The sequence below is a fragment of the Triturus cristatus genome, chromosome 1_1 (assembly GCF_964204655.1).
Source record: "Triturus cristatus chromosome 1_1, aTriCri1.1, whole genome shotgun sequence".
NCBI lineage: Eukaryota > Metazoa > Chordata > Amphibia > Caudata > Salamandridae > Triturus > Triturus cristatus.
In genome coordinates this window covers 211,585,771-211,613,627 of record NC_140579.1, presented here as the reverse complement: position 1 = coordinate 211,613,627, position 27,857 = coordinate 211,585,771, and positions in this window count along the sequence as shown.

The window sequence follows — 27,857 nt, the reverse complement described above, 5'->3', positions numbered from 1 at the left end:
ACACACACAACCACACAAACACAACCACACAAATAACCACACCCACAACCACACCCACAACCACACCCACAACCACACCCACAACCACACCCACAACCACACCCACAGCCACACACACCCACAGCCAACCACACACAACCACACACATAACCACACAAATAACCACACACACAACCACACCCACAGCCACGCACAACCACACACAACCACAACCATACACACACAACCACACACACACAACCACACACAACCACACACACACAACCACACACAAACAACTACACACACACAACCACACACACACAACCACACACACACAACCACACCTACAACCACACATACACCACACACACACAACCACACACACCTACAACCACACACACCCACACCACAACCACACACACCCACAACCACACACACCCACAACCACACACACATACAACCACACACCCACACACACACAACCACACACACACACACACACACACACAACCACACACAACCACACACACAACCACACACATACAACCACACACACAACCACACACACAACCACAAACACAACCACACAAACACACACAACCACACATACAACCACACAACCACACCCACAACCACACCCATAACCACACCCACACACAACCACAGCCAACCACACACCCACAACCATACACACCCACAACCACACACACCCACAACCACACACACCCACATCCACACACACCCACAACCACACACACCCACAACCACACACACACAACCACCCACACAACCACCCACCCACACACACACACACACATCCACACACACATCCACACACATCCACACCCACAGCCACACCCACAACCACACACACAACCACATACACAACCACACATACACACAACCACACACACACAACCCACCACACAAACAACCACAACCACACACACAACCACACACACACAACCAGACACACAACCAGACACACAACCAGACACGCACAACCAGACACACACAACCACACACACACAACCACCCACACACAACCAGACACACACCCACACACACAACCACACACACACAACCACCCACCACCACACCCACAACTACACCCACACACAACCACACACAAACAACCACACACACAACCACAAACACAACCACACACACAACCACACACACACAACCAGACACACAACCAGACACACCACCAGACACGCACAACCAGACACACACAACCACACACACACAACCACCCACACACAACCAGACACACACCCACACACACAACCACACACACACAACCACCCACCACCACACCCACAACTACACCCACACACAACCACACACAAACAACCACACACAAACAACCACACACACAACCACAAACACAACCACACACACAAACACACACAACCACACACAACCACACACCCACAACCACACAAATAACCACACCCACACACCCACAACCACACCCACACCCACAACCACACCCACAGCCACACACAACCACAGCCAACCACACATACAACCACACACACAACCACACACACAACCACACAAATAACCACACACACAACCACACCCACAGCCACACACACAACCACACACACAACCACACACACACAACCACACACACACAACCACACACAACCACAACCACACACACAAACCATACACACACAACCACACACACACACAACCACACACCACACACACAACTACACACACCTACAACCACACCCACAACCACAACCACACCCACACACATACCCACAACCACACACACCCACAACCACACACACATATACAACCACACACACAACCACCCACACACACAGCCACACACACACACATGCACAACTACACACACAACCACACACACAACCACACACACAACCACACACACAACCACAAACACAATCACACAAACACACACAACCACACACACAACCACACAAACAACCACACCCACAACCACAACCACACCCACAGCCACACACACAACCACACAAACCACAGCCAACCATACACACAACCACACACCCAACCACATACACAACCACACAAATAACCACACACACACAACCACACCCACAGCCACACACAACCACACCCACACAACCACCCACAACCACAACCACACACACACAACCACACACCCACAACCACACACACACACACAACCACACCCACAATTGCACCCACACACAACCACACACAAACAACCACACACATACAACCACAACCACACACACAACCACAACCACACACACAACCACAAACACAACCACACACACAAACACACACAACCACACACAACCACACACACACACACAACCACACAAACACAACCACACAAATAACCACACCCACGACCACACCCACAACCACACAAATAACCACACCCACAACCACACCCACAACCACACCCACAACCACACCCACAGCCACACACACCCACAGCCAACCACACACACAACCACACACATAACCACACAAATAACCACACACACAACCACACCCACAGCCACGCACAACCACACACAACCACAACCACACACACACAACCACACACACACAACCACACACAACCACACACACACAACCACACACACACACACACAACCACACACACACACGCAACCACACACACAACCACCCACACACACACCCACACCCACACACACGCACAACTACACACACAACCACACACACAACCACACACAACCACAACCACACACACAACCACAAACACAACCACACAAACACACACAACCACACACAACCACACACAACCACACACACACACAACCACACAAACACAACCAAACAAATAACCACACCCACGACCACACCCACAACCACACAAATAACCACACCCACAACCACACCCACAACCACACCCACAACCACACCCACACCCACAGCCACACACACCCACAGCCAACCACAAACACAACCACACACACAACCACACACATAACCACACAAATAACCACACACACAACCACACACACAGCCACGCACAACCACACACAACCACAACCACACACACACAACCACACACAACCACACACACACAACCACACACACACACAACCACACACACACACAACCACACACACAACCACACACAAACAACTACACACACACAACCACACACACACAACCACACCTACAACCACACATACACCACACACACACAACCACACACACCTACAACCACACACACCCACAACCACACACACCCACAACCACACACACCCACAACCACACACACATACAACCACACACCCACACACACACAACCACACACACACACACACACACACACATACACACACAACCACACATACAACCACACAAACAACCACACCCACAACCACATCCACACACAACCACAGCCAACCACACACCCACAACCACACACACCCACAACCACACACACCCACAACCACACACACCCACAACCACACACACCCACATCCACACACACCCACAACCACACACACCCACATCCACACACACACAACCACCCACACAACCACCCACCCACACACACCCACACACACACATCCACACACACATCCACACACACATCTACACCCACAACCACACCCACAACCACACACACAACCACACACACAACCACACATACACACAACCACACACACACAACCACCCACACACAACCACACACAACCAACCACAAACAACCAACCACACACAACCACACACACATAACCATACACACACAACCACACACACAACCACCCACCCACAACCACACCCACAACCACACACACACCTACAACCTCACACACACCCACACCCATACACACAACCACCCACACCCACACACACCCACACACCCACCCACACACAACCACACACACAACCACACACACAACCACACACACACAACCACACACACACAACCACCTACCCACAACCACACCCACAACCACACACAACCACAACTACACACAACCACAAGCACACACAACCACACACACAAATGACCACACCCACAACCACAACCACACAAACAACGACACCCACAGCCACACACACAACCACACACACAACCACACACAACCACACACACAACCACACACACAACCACGCACACACAACCACACACACAACCACACACACACAACCACAGACACACAACCACACACACAACCAGACACACAACCACACACACACAACCAGACACACAACCAGACACACAACCAGACACACACAACCACACACACAACCACACACACACACAACCACACACACACAACCACACACACAACCACACACACAACCACCCACCACCACACCCACAACTGCACCCACACACAAACAACCAAACACAAACAACCACACACAAACAACCACACACACACAACCACACACACACAACCACAACCACACACACAACCACAAACACAACCACACACACAAACACACACAACCACACACAACCACACACACAACCACACACACACAACCACACAAATAACCACACCCACACACCCACAACCACACCCACAGCCACACACAACACAGCCAACCACACACACAACCACACACACAACCACACACACAACCACACAAATAACCACACACACAACCACACCCACAGCCACACACACAACCACACACACACACAACCACACACATACACAACCACACCCACAACATCAACCACACATACAACCATACAAATAACCACACCCACACAACCACAACCACACCCACCCACAACCACACCCACAACCACACCCACAGCCACACACAACCACAGCCAACCACACACACAACCAAACACACAACCACACATACAACCACACCCACAGCCACACACACAACCACACATACAACCACACACACCACACACACACAACCACACACACCTACAACCACACCCACAACCACACCCACACACATACCCACAACCACACATACCCACAACCACACACACCCACAACCACACACACATATACAACCACACACACAACCACACACACACCCACACCCACACCCACACACACACCCATACACAACCACACACACAACCACACACACAACCACAACCACAACCACACAAACACACACAACCACACACACAACCACACAAACAACCACACCCACAACCACAACCACACCCATAGCCACACACACAACCACACACAACCACAGCCAACCATATACACAACCACACACACAACCACACACAACCACATACACAACCACACAAATAACCACACACACACAACCACACCCACATCCACACACAACCACACACACACAACCACCCACAACCACATACACACAACCACACACACACACAACCATACACACACAACCACACACCCACAAACACACACACACACAACCACACCCACAACCGCACCCACACACAACCACACATAAACAACCACAGACACATAACCACACACACACAACCACAACCACACACACAACCACAACCACACACAACCACAAACACAACCACACACGCAAACACACACAAACACACACAACCACACACACACACAACCACACACACACAACCACACAAATAACCACACCCACAACCACACCCACAACCACACAAATAACCACACCCACAACCATACCCACAACCACACCCACAGCCACACACAACCATAGCCAACCACACACACAACCACACACACAACCACACACATAACCACACAAATAACCACACACAACCACAACCACACACACACAACCACACACAACCACACACACACAACCACACACACACACAACCACACACACACACACAACCACACACATAACCACACACACACAACCACACCTACAACCACACACACACCACACACAACCACACACACCTACAACCACACCCACAACCACACAAACACACACAACCACACACACAACCACACCCACAACCACACCCACAACCACACCCACAACCACACCCACAGCCACACACACAACCACACCCACAACCACACCCAATCACACACACAACCACACACAACCACACACACAACCATACACACAACCACACAAATAACCACACACACAACCACACCCACAGCCACACACAACCACACACACACAACCACACACAACCACAACCACACAACCACACACACACAACCACTCACACACAACCACACACACACACAACCACAACCACACACACACACACAACCGCACCCACACACAACCACACACACAACCACACACACACAACCACACACACAACCACACACACACAACCACAACCACACACACAACCACAAACACAACCACACACACAAACACACACAACCACACACAACCACACACACACACAACCACACAAATAACCACACCCATAATCACACACAACCACACCCACACCACACCCACAGCCACACACAACCACACACGCAACCACACACACAACCACACCCACAGCCACACACACAACCACACACTCACAACCACACACAACCACAACCATACATACACAACCACACACAACCACACACACACACAACCACACACACAACACACACACAACCACACACACAACAACACACACAACCACACCTACATCCACACACACCACACACAACCACACACACCTACAACCACATCCACAACCACACCCACACACACCCCCACACCCACACACACCCACAACCACACACGCATACAACCACACACACAACCACCCACACACACACCCACACACCCACACACACACACACCCACACACATACCCACACACAAAACCACACACACAACCACACACACACAACCACACACACACAACCACACACACACAACCACAACCACAACCACACCCACAACCACACCCACAACCACACACACAACCACACCCACAGCCACACACACAACCACACCTACAACCACACACACCACACACACACACAACCACACACACAACCACACACACCGCACACACACAACCACACACACACACCCACACACACCCACAACCACACACACCCACAACCATACACACCCAAAACCACACACACCCAAAACCACACACACCCACAACCACACACTCACACAACCACACACACACACACCCACACACACAACCACACACACAACCACACATACAACCACACACACACACAACCACACACACCACACACACACAACCATACACACACAACCACACACACACACAACCACCCATACAACCACCCACACAACCACACCCACAACGACACACACACCCACACACACAACCACACACACAACCACACACACACAACCACACACACAACCACACACACGCAACCACACACACGCAATCACACACACACAACCACACATGCAACCCCACACACGCAACCACACACGCAACCACACAATCACACACACACACAACCACACACACAACCACACACACACACAACCACACACACACACAACCACACACACACACAACCACACACACACATCACACACACAACATCACACACACAACCACACACACACCCACACACACACACAACCGCACACCCACACCCACAACCACACCCACAACCACACCCACAATGACACACACACACAACCACACACACACAACCCACACACATCACACACACAACCACACACACACAACCACACACAGACAACCACACACACACATCACACACACAACCACACACACACAAAACCAACCACACAGACACAACCACATATACACACACAACCACATACACACACACAACCATACACAAAACCACATGAAATATGGGGTGCAACTCACAAGGAGGGGGCAGGTTTGAGTGCACATTAGCTGCAATCAAACTCTTAAGATGATGGGCTATGTGTATCCATTATCAGCACTCAATCTTCGCTAAGTGATCTTGTTTGTTTTATTATTGTGTTAATGCTTTGCTGCGCCCATTTGACTTACAACGTGCTTTCTCTTTCCACAAACTTGATGTTTGTGTTCCTTTATTTTGAGATGCTTTTAGTATTACTGCCACACACACAACCACACACACAACCACAGCCACACACACACAACCACACACACAACCATGCACAACCACACACACACAACCACACAACCACACACACAACCACACACGCAACCACACACACAACCACACACGCAACCACACACACAACCACACACGCAACCACACATGCAACCACACACGCAACCACACACGCAACCACACATGCAGCCACACATGCAACCACACACGCAACCACACACGCAACCACACATGCAACCACACACACTGCCACACAAACAACCAACACACCCACACAACCACACCCACACAACCACACCCACAACCACACCCACAACCACACACACACATCACACACACAACCACACACACACAACCACACATCACACACACACACAACCACACACACAACCACACACACACATCACACACACAACCACACACACAACCACACACACACCCACACACACACACAACCGCACACCCACAAACACACCCACAACCACACCCACAACCACACACACACATCACACACACACACTCAACCACACACACACACAACCACACGCACGCATCACACACAACCACACACACAACCACACATCACACACACACCCACACACACACACAACTAACCACAGACACAACCACATACATACACACAACCACATACACACACACAACCACACACACAACCACATGAAATATGGGGTGCAACTCACAAGGAGGGGGCAGGTTTGAGTGCACATTAGCTGCAATCAAACTCTTAAGATGATGGGCTGTGTGTATCCATTATCAGCACTCAATCTTCGCTAAGTGATCTTGTTTGTTTTGTTGTTGTGTTAATGCTTTGCTGCGCCCATTTGACTTACAACGTGCTTTCTCTTTCCACAAACTTGATGTTTGTGTTCCTTTATTTTGAGATGCTTTTAGTATTACTGCCACAACCACAGCCACACACACACAACCACACACACACAACCATACACAACCACACATACACACAACCACACACACAACCACACACGCAACCACACACGCAACCACACACAATCACACACACACAACCACACACAACCACACACACCCACACAACCACACAGAACCCCACACACACCCACACACACACACCCACACACCCTACCACCCACCCACAACCACACCCACACACACAACCACACACAACCGCAACCACACACACAACCACACACACAACCACACACAACCACACACACACACATAAACACACACACAAACACACACAACCACACAAATAACTACACACACACAACCACACCCACAATCACACACACACAACCACACCCACAATCACACACACACAACCACACACAATCACACACACACACCCACAAAACCACACACACCCACACAACCACACACAACCACACACACCCACACAACCACACACACACACACAACCACACACACGCACACTACCACACACACACACACACACACTCAACCACACACACACAACCACACACACAACCACACACACACACCCACATATACAACCACACACACAAAACCACACACACAAAACCACACACAACCACACACAATCACACACACAACCACACACACAACCACACACAACCACACACACAACCACACACAACCACCTACCCACAACCGCACCCACACACAAACAACCACACACACAACCACACAAACAACCACAACCACACACACAACCACACACAAACACACACAACCACACACACACACCCACAACCACACCCACAGCCACACACACACAACCACACAAATAACCACACACACACAACCATACCCACACACACAACCACACACAACCACACACACACAACCACACACACACAACCACACACACAACCACACCTACAACCACACCTACAACCACACACACACAACCACGCACACACAACCACACACACACATCCACACACACATACACACATCCACACCCACAACCACACCCACAACCACACACACAACCACACATACACACAACCACCCACACACAACCACACCCACAACCACACCCACACATAACCACACACACACAAACACACACACACACAACCACACACACACAACCACACACACAACCACACACACAACCACACACACACATCACACACACAACCACACACATAACCACACACACACCCACACACACACAACCACATACCCACAAACACACCCACAACCACACCCACAACCACACACACACATCACACACACACACTCAACCACACACACACACAACCACATGCACGCATCACACACAACCACACACACAACCACACACACAACTAACCACAGACACAACCACATACATACACACAACCACATACACACACACAACCACACACACAACCACATGAAATATGGGGTGCAACTCACAAGGAGGGGGCAGGTTTGAGTGCACATTAGCTGCAATCAAACTCTTAAGATGATGGGCTGTGTGTATCCATTATCAGCACTCAATCTTTGCTAAGTGATCTTGTTTGTTTTGTTGTTGTGTTAATGCTTTGCTGCGCCCATTTGACTTACAATGTGCTTTTTCTTTCCACAAACTTGATGTTTGTGTTCCTTTATTTTGAGATGCTTTTAGTATTACTGCCACACACACAACCACACACACAACCACAGCCACACACACACAACCACACACACACAACCATACACAACCACACATCCACACAACCACACACACAACCACACACACAACCAAACACGCAACCACACACGCAACCACACACGCAACCACACACAATCACACCCACACAACCACACAGAACCCCACACACACCCACACACACACACCCACACACCCTACCACCCACCCACAACCACACCCACACACACCACACACAACCGCAACCACACACACAACCACACACACAACCACACACAACCACACACAACCACACACACACACATAAACACACACACAAACACACACAACCACACAAATACCCACACACACACAACCACACCCACAATCACACACTCACAACTACACCCACAATCACACACACACAACCACACACAATCACACACACACAACCACAAAACCACACACACCCACACAACCACACACAACCACACACACCCACACAACCACACACACACACAACCACACACACGCACACTACCACACACACACATACACTCAACCACACACACACAACCACACACACAACCACACACACACACACATATACAACCACACACACAAAACCACACACACAAAACCACACACAACCACACACAATCACACACACAACCACACACACAACCACACACAACCACACACACAACCACACACACAACCACACACAACCACACACAACCACCCACCCACAACCACAACCGCACCCACACACAAACAACCACACACACAACCACACACACAACCACACACACAACCACACACAAACACACACAACCACACACACACACCCACAACCACACCCACAGCCACACACACACAACCACACACACACAACCACACACACAACCACACAAATAACCACACACACACACAACCATACCCACACACACAACCACACACAACCACACACACACAACCACACACACACAACCACACACACAACCACACCTACAACCACACACACACAACCACGCACACACAACCACACACCCACACACCCCCACACACACACATCCACACACACATCCACACACACATCCACACCCACAACCACACCCACAACCACACACACAACCACACATACACACAACCACACACACACAACCACCCACACACAACCACACCCACAACCACACCCACACATAACCACACACACACAACCACACACACACACAACCACACACACACAACCACACACATACACACAACCACACACAACTAACCACACACAACCAACCACACACACACACACACAACCACACACACACACACAACCACACACACACACAACCACACACAACCAACCATACACAACCAACCACACACACACAACCACACACACACACACAACCACACACACACACACAACCACACACAACCAACCACAAACAACCAACCACACACACATAACCATATACACAACCACACACACAACCACCCATCCACAACCACACCCACAACCACACACACACCCACAACCATACACACACCCACACCCACACACACAACCACCCACACCCACACCCAACCACACACACCCACACACACCCACACCCACATACCCACCCACACACAACCACACACACAACCACACACACACAACTACCTACCAACAACCACACCCACACACAATCACAACCACACACAACCACAAGCACACACAACCACACACACAAATGACCACACCCACAACCACAACCACACCAACAACGACACCCACAGCCACACACACAACCACACACACAACCACACCCACAACCACACACAACCACACACACAACCACACACACAACCACACACACAACCACACACACACAACCACACACACACAACCACACATCCACAACCACACACACACACAACCACAGACACACAACCACACACACAACCACACAACCAGACACACAACCAGACACACAACCACATACACAACCAGACACACACCCACACACACAACCACACACACACAACCACCCACCACCACACCCACAAGTGCACCCACACACAACCACACACAAACAACCACACACAAACAACCACACACAAACAACCACACACAAACAACCACACACACACACAACCACAACCACACACACAACAACAAACACAACCACACACACAAACACACACACCCACACACAACCACACACACAACCACACACACAACCACACAAATAACCACACCCACACACCCACAACCACACCCACAGCCACACACAACCACAGCCAACCACACACACAACCACACACACAACCACACATACAACCACACAAATAACCACACACAGCCACACACACAACCACACACACACACAACCACACACATACACAACCACACCCACAACATCAACCACACATACAACCATACAAATAACCACACCCACACAACCACACCCATAACCACACCCACAGCCACACACAACCAGAGCCAACCACACACACAACCACACACACAACCACACACACAACCACACAAATAACCACACCCACACACCCACAACCACACCCACAGCCACAGCCAACCACAGCCAACCACACACACAACCACACACACAACCACACACACACACAACCACACACACACACAACCACACACACAACCACACACAACCAACCACACACAACCAACCACACACACACACACAACCACACACACACACACAACCACACACACACACAACCACACACAACCAACCATACACAACCAACCACACACACACAACCACACACACACACACAACCACACACACACACAACCACACACAACCAACCACAAACAACCAACCACACACACATAACCATATACACAACCACACACACAACCACCCATCCACAACCACACCCACAACCACACACACACCCACAACCATACACACACCCACACCCACACACACAACCACCCACACCCACACCCAACCACACACACCCACACACACCCACACCCACATACCCACCCACACACAACCACACACACAACCACACACACACAACTACCTACCCACAACCACACCCACACACAATCACAACCACACACAACCACAAGCACACACAACCACACACACAAATGACCACAACCACAACCACACCAACAACGACACCCACAGCCACACACACAACCACACACAACCACACCCACAACCACACACAACCACACACACAACCACACACACAACCACACACACAACCACACACACACAACCACACACACACAACCACACACACACACCACACACACACACAACCACACACACACAACCACACACACAACCACACACACAACCACACAACCAGACACACAACCAGACACACAACCACATACACAACCAGACACACACAACCACACACACAACAACACACACACAACCACACACACACAACCAGACACACACCCACACACACAACCACCCACCACCACACCCACAAGTGCACCCACACACAACCACACACAAACAACCACACACAAACAACCACACACAAACAACCACACACACACAACCACACACACACAACCACAACCACACACACAACAACAAACACAACCACACACACAAACACACACACCCACACACAACCACACACACAACCACACACACAACCACACAAATAACCACACCCACACACCCACAACCACACCCACAGCCACACACAACCACAGCCAACCACACACACAACCACACACACAACCACACATACAACCACACAAATAACCACACACAGCCACACACACAACCACACACACAACCACACACATACACAACCACACCCACAACATCAACCACACATACAACCATACAAATAACCACACCCACACAACCACACCCATAACCACACCCACAGCCACACACAACCACACACACAACCACACACACAACCACACACACAACCACACACACAACCACACAAATAACCACACCCACACACCCACAACCACACCCACAGCCACACACAACCACAGCCAACCACACACACAACCACACACACAACCACACACACACACAACCACACACATACACAACCACACCCACAACATCAACCACACATACAACCATACAAATAACCACACCCACACAACCACAACCACACCCACAACCACACCCACAACCACACCCACAGCCACACACAACCACAGCCAACCACACACACAACCACACACACAACCACACACACAACCACACAAATAACCACACACACAACCACACCCACAGCCACACACACAACCACACACACACAACCACACACACACACAACCACACACAACCACAACCACACACATAACCATACACACAACCACACACACACAACCACACACACAACCACACCTACAACCACACACACCACACACACACAACCACACACACCTACAACCACAACCACAACCACACCCACATACATACCCACAACCACACACACCCACAACCACACACACATATACAACCACACACACAACCACCCACACACACACCCACACACACACCCATACACAACCACACACACAACCACACACACAACCACACACACAACCACACACACAAACACAACCACAAACACAACCACACAAACACACAAACACACACAACCACACACACAACCACACACACAACCACACCCACAACCACAACCACACCCACAGCCACACACACAACCACACACAACCACAGCCAACCATACACACAACCACACACACAACCACACACAACCACATACACAACCACACAAATAACCACACACACACAACCACACCCACATCCACACACAACCACACACACACAACCACCCACAACCACAACCACATACACACAACCACACACACACACAACCATACACACACAACCACACACCCACAACCACAAACACACACAACCACACCCACAACCGCACCGACACACAACCACACACAAACAACCACACACACACAACCACACACACACAACCACAACCACACACACAACCACAACCACACACACAACCACAACCACACACACAACCACAAACACAACCACACACACAAACACACACAACCACACACAACCACACACACACAACCACACACACACAACCACACAAATAACCACACCCACACCCACAACCACACCCACAACCACACAAATAACCACACCCACAACCATACCCACAACCACACCCACAGCCACACACAACCATAGCCAACCACACACACAACCACACACACAACTACACACATAACCACACACACAACCACAACCACACACACACAACCACACACACACACAACCACACACACACACAACCACACACACACACACAACCACACACATAACCACACACACACAACCACACCTACAACCACACACACACCCCACACAACCACACACACCTACAACCACACCCACAACCACACAAACACACACAACCACACACAACCACACAAACAACCACACCCACAACCACACCCACAACCAGACCCACAACCACACCCACAGCCACACACACAACCACACCCACAACCACACACAACCACACACACAACCACACACACAACCACACACACAACCACACACACAACCACACAAATAACCACACACACAACCACACCCACAGCCACACACAACCACACACACACAACCACACACACACAACCACACACACACAACCACACACACACAACCACAACCACACACACACACAACCACACACACACACAACCACACCCACAACCGCACCCACACACAACCACACACACAACCACACACACAACCACACACACACAACCACAACCACACACACAACCACAAACACAACCACACACACAAACACACACAACCACACACAACCACACACACACACAACCACACACACAACCACACAAATAACCACACCCACAATCACACACAACCACACCCACACACAACCACACACACAACCACACACACAACCACACACACAACCACATCCACAGCCACACACAACCACACACTCACAACCACAACCACACATACACAACCACACACAACCACACAACCACACACACACAACCACACACACAACAACACACACAACCACACCTACATCCACACACACCACACACAACCACACACACCTACAACCACACCCACAACCACACCCACACACACCCCCACAACCACACATACCCACAACCACACACGCATACAACCACACACACAACCACCCAACCAGGAACACACTCGGCAACTCTGGGCATTAGCTTGCCTCATCTCCACAACGGCCCCCCACATTCGCTGGGGATGCCTGGTTTCACCTTGGAGATACCCTGGAGGGACCATCTCACAGGGATAGCCAGGACGGGTTCCCCAGCGGTCTACAGCGCCAGGACGCCTCAGGGCAGCAGTGCGCTTTACAAGACACATACATTTACATTTACATTTACACACACACACACCCACCCACACACCCACCCACACACCCACACCCACCCACACACACCCACACACATACCCACACACAAAACCACACACACAACCACATACACACAACCACACACACACAACCACACACACAACCACACACACACAACCACAACCACACCCACACCCACAACCACACCCACAACCACACACACAACCACACAAATAACCACACACACAACCACACCCACAGCCACACACACACCCACACACACAACCACACACACAACCACACACACACAACCACACACACACAACCACACACACGCAACCACACACATGCAATCACACACACGCAACCACACATGCAACCACACACATAACCACACACGCAACCACACACGCAACCACACAATCACACACACACACAACCACACACACAACCACACACTCACACAACCACACACACACCCACCCACACACACAACCACACACACAACCACACACACAACCACACACACACAACCACACACACACAACCACACACACGCAACCACACACATGCAATCACACACACGCAACCACACATGCAACCACACACATAACCACACACGCAACCACACACGCAACCACACAATCACACACACACACAACCACACACACAACCACACACTCACACAACCACACACACACACAACCACACACACATCACACACACATCACACACACAACCACACACACACCCACAACCGCACACCCACACCCACAACCACACCCACAACCACACCCACAATGACACACACACACAACCACACACATCACACACACAACCACACACACACAACCACACAACCACACACACACACAACCACACACACAACAACACACACAACCACACCTACATCCACACACACCATTCACAACCACACACACCTACAACCACACCCACAACCACACCCACACACACCCCCACAACCACACATACCCACAACCACACACGCATACAACCACACACACAACCACCCAACCAGGAACACACTCGGCAACTCTGGGCATTAGCTTGCCTCATCTCCACAACGGCCCCCCACATTCGCTGGGGATGCCTGGTTTCACCTTGGAGATACCCTGGAGGGACCATCTCACAGGGATAGCCAGGACGGGTTCCCCAGCGGTCTACAGCGCCAGGACGCCTCAGGGCAGCAGTGCGCTTTACAAGACACATACATTTACATTTACATTTACACACACACCCACCCACCCACACACCCACACCCACCCACACACACCCACACACATACCCACACACAAAACCACACACACAACCACATACACACAACCACACACACACAACCACACACACAACCACACATACACAACCACAACCACACCCACACCCACAACCACACCCACAACCACACACACAACCACACAAATAACCACACACACAACCACACCCACAGCCACACATACAACCACACCTACAACCACACACACCACACACACACAACCACACACACAACCACACATACCACACACACACAACCACACACACAACCACACACACACACCCACACACACCCACAACCACACACACCCACAACCATACACACCCAAAACCACACACCCACAACCACACACTCACACAACCACACACACACACACCCACACACACACAACCACACCCACAACCACACCCACAACCACACACACACACAACCACACACACAACCACACACACACAACCATACACACACAACCACACACACACACAACCACCCATACAACCACCACACAACCACACCCACAACGACCCACACAACCACACCCACAACCACACCCACACACCCACACACACACCCACACACACAACCACACACACAACCACACACACACAACCACACACACACAACCACACACACGCAACCACACACATGCAATCACACACACGCAACCACACATGCAACCACACACATAACCACACACGCAACCACACACGCAACCACACAATCACACACACACACAACCACACACACAACCACACACACACACAACCACACACACACACAACCACACACACATCACACACAACATCACACACACAACCACACACACACCCACAACCGCACACCCACACCCACAACCACACCCACAACCACACCCACAATGACACACACACACAACCACACACACACAACCCACACACATCACACACACAACCACACACACACAACCACACAACCACACACACACATCACACACACAACCACACACACACAAAACCAACCACACAGACACAACCACATATACACACACAACCACATACACACACACAACCATACACACAACCACATGAAATATGGGGTGCAACTCACAAGGAGGGGGCAGGTTTGAGTGCACATTAGCTGCAATCAAACTCTTAAGATGATGGGCTATGTGTATCCATTATCAGCACTCAATCTTCGCTAAGTGATCTTGTTTGTTTTGTTCTTGTGTTAATGCTTTGCTGCGCCCATTTGACTTACAACGTGCTTTCTCTTTCCACAAACTTGATGTTTGTGTTCCTTTATTTTGAGATGCTTTTAGTATTACTGCCACACACACAACCACACACACAACCACAGCCACACACACACAACCACACACACACAACCATGCACAACCACACACACACACACACACAACCACACAACCACACACACAACCACACACGCAACCACACGCAACCACACACACAACCACACACGCAACCACACATGCAACCACACACGCAACCACACATGCAGCCACACATGCAACCACACACGCAACCACACACGCAACCACACATGCAACCACACACACTACCACACACACAACCACACACACACCCACACAACCACACCCACACAACCACACCCACAACCACACACACACATCACACACACAACCACACACACACAACCACACATCACACACACACACAACCACACACACAACCACACACACACATCACACACACAACCACACACATAACCACACACACACCCACACACACACACACAACCGCACACCCACAAACACACCCACAACCACACCCACAACCGCACACACACATCACACACACACACTCAACTACACACACACACACAACCACACACACACACACAACCACACACACGCATCACACACACAACCACACACACAACCACACATCACACACACAACCACACACACACACAACTAACCACAGACACAACCACATACATACACACAACCACATACACATACACAACCACACACACAACCACATGAAATATGGGGTGCAACTCACAAGGAGGGGGCAGGTTTGAGTGCACATTAGCTGCAATCAAACTCTTAAGATGATGGGCTGTGTGTATCCATTATCAGCACTCAATCTTCGCTAAGTGATCTTGTTTGTTTTGTTGTTGTGTTAATGCTTTGCTGCGCCCATTTGACTTACAACGTGCTTTCTCTTTCCACAAACTTGATGTTTGTGTTTGTTGGAAAGGCGTTCGCCGGAAGGGGGTTCGATACACGTCCTGCCCACCCCTTTGACCCACCTCTCCCAAATAAGCCGAAGCAGGCGCGCACACCCTGAACTGCACTGTGAACAGAGGGACACCACACGTATTCTTTGTAGGACGATAAGTTCTTTTATCGATGATTTCAAGGGATCTTTATGACCCAAAAGGCGAATAGTACAGCAGTGGCACAACGTACCACAAGTCAGTCGTGGGGAATGGGGGTAGCGGGACAGTCTTTCAAGATAGTGTCTCTGCGAAATACCCTGCGGAAGCTCACAATCCTCGAGCCGGAGGGTGTCGTGTCTCTGGGCGATCTCTTCCCGAGTCGTCCTCAAGGGGAGCGCCGCGAGTCTCTCAGCAGGCACAGGTGGTCGGAGTTCAGGAGCCGCGATTCCGTCAGCAGGGCTCAGATGGTTCAATAGCTGGGGGCCGCGAGTCACTCAGCAGGCCTAGGTGGTTCAGTGTTCGGGAGCCGCGACCTAGTCCGCAGGGCTCAGATGGTTCAATAGCAAGAGGCCGCGAGTCACTCAGCAGGCCCAGGTGACTTCAGCGTTCAGGAGCCGCGACAGCGTCTGCAGGCTCAGATGGTTCCAGGTCTTCTCTCCTTGTTTCTCCGGCACCCCTTGTTATACTCCGCTGGTTCTTTGAAGTCCGGAGTGCTCGCAGAGGGGGGACTGGGGTGACGGAGGGGGTTCGGCGGGATTTCCTGCCGCTCACTTCTTTGGTCTTTTCAGGTGGGCCTGGGAGGGACCCCAGACGCTCGGTAGGGGAGGCGCCTGCTCCCCAGGGGCCTGGTGGCCGATTGAGTCCTCCCGGGGAAGGCGACCCGAGGTGTGACTGGGCTGGCGCCTCTGGGTCTGTGTTGAGGCTCCCGCTTCCTTGGTTGGACATGCGTGGTAGGGTGGTGAGTTGGTCAGGCCTCTGGCCGGCCCGCGGATCGGGGGTGGCTGGGGCGGCCGGAGTCGGGGATGTCGTGTCTTGAGGGTGGTTGCAGGTTGGCTGGATGATGGAGAGGGCCACGCCGTGAGGCCGGTCTCACAGTGTTCCTTTATTTTGAGATGCTTTTAGTATTACTGCCACACACACAACCACACACACAACCACAGCCACACACACACAACCACACACACACAACCATACACAACCACACATACACACAACCACACACACAACCACACACGCAACCAAACACGCAACCACACACGCAACCACACACAATCACACACACACAACCACACACAACCACACACACCCACACAACCACACAGAACCCCACACACACCCACACACACACGCCCACACACCCTACCACCCACCCACAACCACACCCACACACACAACCACACACAACCGCAACCACACACACAACCACACACACAACCACACACAACCACACACAACCACACACACACATAAACACACACACAAACACACACAACCACACAAATAACCACACACACACAACCACACCCACAATCACACACACACAACCACACCCACAATCACACACACACAACCACACACAATCACACACACACAACCACAAAACCACACACACCCACAAAACCACACACAACCGCACACACCCACACAACCACACACCCACACAACCACACACACGCACACTACCACACACACACACACTCAACCACAAACACACAACCACACACACAACCACACACACAACCATATACAACCACACACACAAAACCACACACACAAAACCACACACAACCACACACAATCACACACACAACCACACACACAACCACACACAACCACACACACAACCACACACACAACCACACACAACCACACACAACCACCCACCCACAACCACACTGTGAGAAGTTGGCCTGGTATATGATGTTCACTAGTTAAAGTGACCACCTTGTACCATGCCAAGCAACCCTTATGGTGTGGTTGTAAGTCAACCTTTTCGGACTAGCTGCCCTAGTGGTAGCGTAGGCTAAGCAGTCTTTGAGGCTAAACTCGTGAAGCGTGTTAAGCCAGCTGTTTTACCAAATGTAACCCCCTTTTATACCAATGAAAGGACACCACACAGATATATATTCAAAATATATATGTATTTATTTCTCAAAGTAACCCCTAGTCTCTTTATGAGCACAGGAGCACAAATCGTCAAACAAGATTATCACAGAATACACAGAAGTTGCACGTTATATGGATAGGCCCTGGTGGCCACTCAAACCATATACTAAAATAGTGGTATAAGTACCACGAACAGAAAAGGGAAAAGGCCTAGGGCCTCTAGAATCGCTGGGCCTACAAGGAGCTAACGTCAGTTAGTGACCAGGAGGTCCACGGGTGGCGTGTGCAGAGCAAATAGTCACACGCGTGCTCCCATAGGTTTCAATGGGTGCGTAAAAAGTACAAAGTTACTGCAAAGAGGATCTTCCGGATGGACTAGGAACTCAAGATTTGGAACACAGGCACTAGAGATGTAATACTACACTTGGGCACAGGTGTGCCAGCTTTACCTCACCCACAGGAAGCGGGTGCATAGGCCTCGAAGTGCGTCGGGTTTCTTCTATCTGTTCCGTGGAGCTTGAAGACAAAGATGCTGCAGGCGGTCGGTCCGGGAGAGATGCAGTGGATCCAAGAGTGGATCGGAGATGTTGAAGACCTGTAAGCAGAGGGGACAGTGTTCACAGTCACTAGCCAGTGACCAGCGTGGCACCAGGTGGGTACCAGGCAATGTCGGGTGCAAACAGGAAGAAAGGGGTAGCTTGTCTCTGCAGCCACGTGGTCCCTGGAGGTCGACGACGTCCAGGAGTCGAGTCACGAGCTGTCCCACGCAGGCTCTCGCTGTCGGCGGTGTCGGCGACTTGATCGAAGCAAACAAGCCTTGGCAAAAGCAATTGTTGTAGGAAAAGGAAATAAGCTGATGGTTCTGACCAGCAAGGTCAGAAGGACTGCTCCTTTGGAGGGGAGCAAGGGCCAGTCTGGAGCAACCAGACCAGCGGTGTATTTCTTGAAGTTCGTCGCCAAGATGGCTACTAGCCAGCGGGCCAGCAACCGGTTAGGCGCGTCGAGTGGCAAAATGCAGAAGGGCCCCACGCAGATCGTGGAGATGCTGGAGGGCTCACCTTTGGTGCAGATGCTGCTCGGGTGTTGGGCTTCTCAGATCCCAAAGCACAACTTGGAGGGAGCCTCGGTTGTTGCACTTGTCAGCTTGTCGTAGTCGTTCCAAGATGGCTGGCTCCACGTGTCTCGGTGCCTCCACGGGTCTCTTCTTTTCAGGGACTGTGGATCGGGCGGTGAGAGGTCTGGAGGTCCAGGTCTTGTCAGTCTCTGGGCTCGGGCTCCTGCGGGAGGCGGCGGCAAAGCAGACGTTGGTTCGCTGGATGGTGCTTGCGTTAGCAAGGTGGTCACTCCCTGACCACAGGGGAGATTGGCTTCAGTCCTCTGTGCAGCAGAGCGTCGAAGTTCCCGTCTTCTTCTTAGTGTTAAGTTGATTCCAGGATGTCTGAAGTCTTAGGACACAGCTCCTACCTTTAAGCGGATTCTAGGGGCCGGACTACCTGCTAGGTCCCTCCCTATGGGTGGGACCAGGAAGGGGGGTGGTTACACCCCCAATCCTTTGTCCAGCTCGCCCCAGGCCCGGGACTGGTGTGCCCCAGGACCGGTTTGAACTGGCATATGCACCGAGGCTCCTTGTGAGCCACAGGCATGTCTGGTTTCTTTCAAGCCCTACCTGACCAATACACAAAATCCTGTCTGGGGTGGTGCATGCACCTCCCCTGGCAGGAAACCCTTTGTCCACACCTCCCAAGCTGGAAGGACTCCCAGCAGCAGGAGGGCAGACTTGTGTCTGTGGTGGCAGCATCCATTTTGTGGAGCTGAGGCTATGTCTGATTTTACCCGGGTTTCAGGCACTGTACATGTCGTGTCCCTCTAGAAGGGTGGAATGCTAACCCCGTCGCCAGAATTGGCGAGGGGTTAGTATTCCAATTCGTATGACACCTTACTCGACATGTTTTGATAAAGCCAAACCAAAGTTAGCATTTAACCGCGAGGTTCATAATGCACTTAAGAGTATATGGTATGACGATATCTGGAAACAGTAGAAGGAAGTTGTTCCGACCACTGCAGACAGGCTCAGCTCATGCCAGAGCACCATCTCACATGGAACCAAGCACTCTGCCTTCAGGATTGTTAAGGCCTGCCATAGGAGTGACTTATAGGTTACCAGGTGTCCCATTTAAGGTTAGGTATAGGTATACTACACCTAAGTAAGAGGTGATTACACCAACTTACCCCAGCTGAGTGATCAGCCAGTTGTGTCAGATTGTTAGGCCAAGCCTGGGGTGGCATAATACATGCTTCAGCCCCTGGCAGGCCTTGGGTACACCAATGCCCTGGGTACCTAGTGTACACTGGTACAGGGGCTGACAGGGTGATCCACTTCCAATTGGTTATGCACCTAGGGTGCATAGTTTTAATTTAGTAGAGAGAACAGCAGGCTGGGGGTCTGATTGGCAGGCCCACAGCCTCAATATGTCAAAAACCAGTGAAGCAAAAAGCAAACATTTGGGGTGACCATAGGATAGCAGACCCTACTCTCCTACACAACCCCCCCCCAAACGCTGGGACATTAAACTAGCCTTGACCAGTCTCGTCTTCATGTCCTAAGTGGAAGTACCTGGAGAGACCATCTGCATTCCCATGGTCAGTACCTGGCCGGTGCTCCACTGTAAAGTCCATCCCCTGTAGGGAAATGGACCACCTAAGCAGTTTGGGGTTTTCACCCTTCATCTGATTTAGCCACAAGAGGGGCTTATGGTCGGTCTGAATCTTGAAGTGAGTGCCAAACAAGTATGGCCTCAGCTTCTTCGGGGCCCACACCACAGCAAAGGCCTCCCTCTCAATAGCTGACCAATTCTTCTCTCTGGGGGTCAACCTTCTGCTAATAAAAGCAATGGGTTGGTCTTGACCATCTACATTAAGTTGTGACAGCACAGCTCCCACACCCAACTCAGAAGCATCTGTTTGGACAATAAACTCTTTGGAGTAGTCAGGACTTTTCAGGATAGGTGCAGAGCACATGGCCTCCTTCAGGTCATCAAATGCCTTTTGACAGCTTACTGTCCACTGAACCTTTTTGGGCATCTTCTTGGATGTCAGATCATTAAGAGGAGTCACAATGGACCCATAGTTCTTAACAAACTTCCTGTAGTACCCAGTCAAGCCCAAGAAAGCTCGAACTTGAGTCTGGGTGGTTGGAGGGGACCAGTCCTTGATGGATTGTATCTTACTCTCCAGTGGTTGAACTTGGCCTCCACCTACAAGGTGGCCCAAATACACAACCTTACTCTGCCCTATCTGGCACTTTGTAGCCTTGATAGTGAGGCCTGCCCTTTGCAGAGCCTCAAGAGCCTTCTTCAGGTGGATCAGGTGATCCTCCCAGGTGGAGCTAAAGACAGCAATGTCATCCAGATATGCTGTGCAAAAGTCATCCAACCCAGTAAGGACTTGGTTCACCAGCCTTTGGAAGGTGGCAGGTGCATTCTTCAGACCAAAGGGCATCACCACAAACTGGTAGTGCCCACCTGGGGTTGAGAATGCTATTTTGGCCTTAGACTCCTCAGCTAATCTGATTTGCCAATAGCCAGCTGTTAAGTCAAATGTGCTCAAAAACTTTGCAGAAGCTAGTTTTTCTATGAGCTCATCTGCCCTTGGAATAGGGTGTGCATCTGTCCTGGTGACAGCATTGAGTCCTCTGTAATCCACACAGAACCTCATCTCTCTCTTGCCATCTTTGGTGTGAGGTTTGGGGACCAGAACCACTGGGCTAGCCCAGGGGCTCTCTGAGGGTTCAATGACACCTAATTCCAGCATTTTATGTACCTCAGCCTTTATACAGTCCCTGACGTGGTCAGGTTGTCTGTAAAGCTTGTTCTTTACAGGCAGACTGTGAGAAGTTGGCCTGGTATATGATGCTCACTAGTTAAAGTGATCACCTTGTACCATGCCAAGCAACCCTTATGGTGTGGTTGTAAGTCAACCTTTTCGGACTAGCTGCCCTAGTGGTAGCGTAGGCTAAGCAGTCTTTGAGGCTAAACTCGTGATGCGTGTTAAGCCAGCTGTTTTACCAAATGTAACCCCCTTTTATACCAATGAAAGGACACCACACAGATATATATTCAAGATATATATGTATTTATTTCTCAAAGTAACCCCTAGTCTCTTTATGAGCACAGGAGCACAAATCGTCAAACAAGATTATCACAGAATACACAGAAGTTGCACTTTATATGGATAGGCCCTGGTGGCCACTCGAACCATATACTAAAATAGTGGTATAAGTACCACGAACAGAAAAGGGAAAAGGCCTAGGGCCTCTAGAATCGCTGGGCCTACAAGGAGCTAACGTCAGTTAGTGACCAGGAGGTCCACGGGTGGCGTGTGCAGAGCAAATAGTCACACGCGTGCTCCCATAGGTTTCAATGGGTGCGTAAAAAGTACAAAGTTACTGCAAAAGGAATCTTCCGGATGACCTAGGAACTTAAGATTTGGAACACAGGCACTAGAGATGTATTACTACACATGGGCACCGGAGTACCAGCTTTACCTCACCCACAGGAAGCGGGTGCATAGGCCTCAAAGTGCGTCGGGTTTCTTCTATCTGTTCCGTTGAGCCTGGGACAAAGATGCTGCAGGCGGTCGGTCGGGAAGAGATGCAGTGGATCCAAGAGTGGATCGGAGATGTTGAAGACCTGTAAGCAGAGGGGACAGTGTTCACAGTCACTAGCCAGTGACCAGCGTGGCACCAGATGGGTACCAGGCGATGTCGGGTGCAAACAGGTGATGAGGGGTAGCTTGTCTCCGCAGCCACGTGGTCCCTGAAGGTCGACGACGTCCAGGAGTCGGCTCACGAGCTGTCCCACGCAGGCTCTCGCTGTCGGCGGTGTCGGCGACTTGATCGAAGCAAACAAGCCTTGGCAAAAGCAATTGTAGGAGGATTCGGAAATCAGCTGTTGGTTCTGACCAGCAAGGTCAGAGGGATTGCTCCTTTGGAGGGGAGCAAGGGCCAGTCTGGAGCAACCAGACCAGCGGTGTTTGTCGTAGATTTCGTCGCCAAGATGGCCACTAGCCAGCGGGCCAGCAACCGGTTAGGCGCGTCGAGTGGTAAAATGCAGAAGGGCCCCACGCAGATCGTGGAGATGCTGGAGGGCTCACCTTTGGTGCAGATGCTGCTCGAGGGTTGGGCTTCTCAGGACCCAAAGCACAACTTGGAGGGAGCCTCGGTTGTTGCACTGGTCAGCTT